Genomic DNA, 4,324 nt, shown 5'->3' on the forward strand with positions numbered 1-4,324 from the left:
AAGAATTGATGTTTTTGAACTGTGGTGTTGGAGAAGACTCTTGAGAGTCCTTTGGACTGCAAGGAGATCAAACCAGTCAGTCCTAAAGGAAATCAGTGACTATTCATTGGAAGGACTGATGCTGAAGCTGAAGCTCCAATACTTCGGCCACCTGATATGAAGAACGGACTCACTGGAAAATACCCTGATGCTGTGAAGAAGAGAAGGCAGGAGAAGAGGATGAGGATGAGAAGAGGACGGCAGAGGATGAGATGGTTGGATGGCATCCAACTCAAATGACATGAGTTTGAGCAAGTTCTGGGAGTTGATGATGGACAGGGAAGCCTGGCATGCTGCAGTCCATGGGGTTGCAAAGAGTTGGACATGACTGAGCGACTGAACTGACTGACCGATACAGGTAAAATGTTAAAACAAAATATTGAGTAAGAAAAGTAAGTTGGAAAAGAATGAATACATTTTGATAATAGTAGTATGTAGTTTGTGTAAAATTATGTATGCACATGTATGGGAACAAATGCAATAGAAGAACATAAGCAAATTCTAAAGGTAGATACTCCAGTACTGTTGCCTGGAAAATCCCATGGATGGAGGAGCCTGGTAGGCTGCAGTCCAAGGGGTCGCTAAGAGTCAGACACGACTGAGCGACTTCACTTTCACTTTCCACTTTCATGCATTGGAGAAGGAAATGGCAACCCACTCCAATGTTCTTGCCTGGAGAATCCCATGGATGGAGAGGCCTGGTGGGCTGCAGTCCATGGGGTCGCACAGAGTCGGACACGACTGGAGCAACTTAGCAGCAGCAGCAGCAGCAAAGGTAGATAACTCTGACTACTTAAAACTTAAAACTTCTATATAAAAGATACAGTGAAAGATAAAGTAAAAATTAAATTCACATAATGGGAGAAAATAATTAAAACCCATATAATCATCAAATAATTGATATATTTAATAATAAAGAATTCCAACATGGCTGTAACTAACAATCTAAAAGAAAAAGAGACAAGAATGTAGACAATTCACAAAAATTGTGAATTGGTAACTATTAAAGCGTCTGCCCACAATGAGGGAGACTGGGGTTCAATCCCTGGGTCGGGAAGATCCCCTGGAGAAGGAAATGGCAACCCACTCCAGTACTCTTGCCTGGAGAATCCCATGGAGGGAGGAGCCTGGTAGGCTATAGTCCATGGGGTCGCAAAGAGTCGGACACAACTGAGCGACTTCACTTTCAAGCATCTAAAAAGATTCTCAACCCCGTTAACAATCAGGGAAATGAAAATTGAAACCTGATTTTGAAATTGAAAATGATTTCACACTCATCATATTGGCAAAAATTAGTAAATCTCATAACATCAAATATTGGTGAAGATGTAGGGAAATGGATTCATACAAATTATAGGTACCACCACTTTGGAGAGCAATTATTGAAGTCCTAGGAAAGCTGAGGAGAAGGCGATGGCACCCCACTCCAGTACCCTTGCCTGGAAAGTCCCATGGATGGAGGAGCCTGGTAGGCTGCAGTCCATGGGGTTTCGAAGAATTGGACACGACTGAGCGACTTCACTTTCACTTTTCACTTTCATGCATTGGAGAAGGAAATGGCAACCCACTCCAGTGTTCTTGCCTGGAGAATCCCAGGGATGGGGGAGCCTGGTGTGCTGCTGTCTATGGGGTCGCAGAGAGTCAGACACGACTGAAGCGACTTAGCAGCAGCAGCAGGAAAGCAGAAGATGTGTTCATCTCTGATCCAGTAGTTCTAGATGTCTTTTCTAAAGTAATCTTGGGTGAACAAAGAGGTTTGTACAGAGTCATTCATTTGTAACATGGTAGTTTGGTTTGCAATAGCAAAGAATGAAAACATCTACTGTCTCTAAGTAGGATAATGGATATCCTCTGCTTTGTCAGTACAATGCATTCTATACAGCATTTAAAATGAATGAAGTAGATCTGTATCTGTCTGTGTCTTTCACAATAAATCTTGAAAAACCAAAATATTGAATGATAAAATCAAGTTGTAAATACATACTGACAGATTTTAGAACACATTCCTTGGAAGGAAGGCTATGACAAACTTAGACAGCATATTAAAAAGCAAAGACATTACTTCACCTGCAAAGGTCCGTATAGTCACAGCTATGATTTTTCCAGTAGTCATGTATGGATGTGACAGTTGGACCATAAAGAAGGCTGAGCGCCAAAGAACTGATGCTTTTAAACTTTTTTTTTTTTTTAAGTTCTTGTAGGGCTTCCCTGGTGGCTCAGACAGTAAAGAATCCGCCTGCAATGTGGGAAACCTGGGTTCAATCCCTGGGTCAGGAAGATCCCTTGGAGAAGGAAATGGCAACCTACTTCAGTATTCTTGCCTGGAAAATCCCATGGATGGAGGAGCCTGGCAGGCTACAGTCCATGGGGTTGCAAAGAGTCGGACACGACTGAGTGACTTCACTTTATGAAAAGCATAAATATAAACATCTATGCAAAAATCAGGTGCTTCCCCTTACAGAATTCTTTCCTTGGGATTTACTCCCCAGAGCAGATTTGCCACATGGAAGGATATGATGAATTCTATAATGTTGTAGATTTCTTTCCAGAAAAATTATGCCTCTAAATAGAGGCAACGCATGGGTATACCTGAGTTTCCAAAACACTGTTAATTTTTTAAAATCTATTATTTAATATATAGGAAGTGGTGTATTGAGCTCTTCCAATTTGCAACTCTTTTAACTATTAGGGAAGCTAAACATTTTCCCAAGTTTTTGTTCACTATTTGTATTTTCTCCTGTGCAAACCATCTGTTCATATCCCTTAGCCATCTGTCCAATCAGAGCTGAGTATTGTCCACATAGATAATATTAATTTTCCTTACATTCATAACAATAAATCTTTATAGATTATTATATCACTCCCCTTATTGTTTTCCTATTTATTTTTCCAATTTGGGACTGTGATGGTTAATTACATGGGTCAATTTGACTGACCAGCAGATTTTCAGGCAACGGGTTAAATATAATTTGGGTGTATCTGTGAGGGTGTTTCTGGAAGACAGGAGCCTTGGTGGAGTCTGTAAGACTGGTGGGCTTCCCTAGAATGGAAGGTGAAACAACCACTTTGGAAAACATTTTTGTAGTTTTTAAAAGTTACACTTATCTTATGACCTAGTCATTCCATTCCCAGTTATTTACCCAAGAGAAAGGAAATCACATGTTTATACAAATGAGACAGGCTGGGACCTGGGACTCCGTTCGCTTTGCTATAGTGCTTGCATCTGGACAAATGTCTCCTCCAGCAACAAAATACAAAGAAACTATAAGGGACTAAAAAATAAGTGCATGCAATTGGCACTAATTATGAACAACAAGGTACAAAAAGACCAAAAACACAACTGCCATTGCTGAGGAGCCAGGAGCAAAACCAGGGTACTGCACATACACCCTGCAAACAGCACCATCAAGAGGGTGGGCAAACCACCCAAAGAACCCCCCTCCAGCATAACCCCTGGACCCGCCCCTACCCTCACTCCATATAAGGAAGCAGCTCACCCCTGCTCAGGGAGGGATCAAGGGTACCTGTTACTTGTTTTCACTCTCTCCTGTTGCAGCACAAGTCCCAGTTAAGCCTTGTCTGAATTTCTTATCTGGCCTCTTTATCAATTTCTAGTCCAAGAACTGTGGTCGGTAACACAAAGGTTTGTACAGAAATGTTCCCAGCAGCTTCATCTCTAATAAGGAAAAATTATTAAATATATACATATCTATCAACAAGTGACTAGATAAATACATGTGATACAGCTACAAATGGAATAGTACTCAGCACTAACAAGGAATGAACGGTTGCTACATGCAAAAACTGGAAGGAGTGTCAAGACATTTATTCTGCATGAAAGAAACCAGACTCCCCCCCCCCCAAAAAAAAGTTTCCATTTATAAGCAATTCTAGAAAATGCAAACCAACTAAAACAGATTAGTGGGCTTGGGGTGGGGAGCAGAGTGGGAATGCATGCAGCTAGGTGGGACCAGAGGAGGAGCCGCAAGGGTAGAAGCAGGGAAGGGTGTGGGGGAGGCACGCAGGGAGGTGGGGGGTGGTACCTGAGTAGAGGGTACCAGAGAAGGCCAAGGGGAGGCAGGTAGGGACAGGAGCAGAAAGGGATTAGGAGGAGGGATGGAGGAAGGGGAGGAGTGCGGGGACAGGAGCTCAGGAAGGTTAAAAATAGGCGGAGCTTCGCGGTGGCTGTAGTGCCGAAAGGAGTGGAAAGAAGGAGGCGGAGCCGAGTCTCGAAGACGGGGCGAGTTCTACGCGAGTGGGCGGGGCCGTAGCGTGGGCTCCGCCC

At 42.9% G+C, this 4,324-nt stretch overlaps 1 long non-coding RNA gene across 1 annotated transcript; it reads right to left on the reverse strand.

Annotated features, from left to right (window-relative positions):
• Positions 1-3,024: 3,024 nt before the first annotated feature.
• On the reverse strand, positions 3,025-4,251 carry LOC129625422 (uncharacterized). Its single transcript, XR_008701434.1, has 3 exons — positions 4,083-4,251; positions 3,564-3,715; positions 3,025-3,079 (listed from the first exon to the last, which is right to left on the reverse strand). It is a non-coding gene; the product is annotated as an uncharacterized LOC129625422 (long non-coding RNA).
• Positions 4,252-4,324: the final 73 nt, after the last annotated feature.

Source organism: Bubalus kerabau, chromosome 13 (assembly GCF_029407905.1).
Source record: "Bubalus kerabau isolate K-KA32 ecotype Philippines breed swamp buffalo chromosome 13, PCC_UOA_SB_1v2, whole genome shotgun sequence".
Lineage (NCBI taxonomy): Eukaryota > Metazoa > Chordata > Mammalia > Artiodactyla > Bovidae > Bubalus > Bubalus kerabau.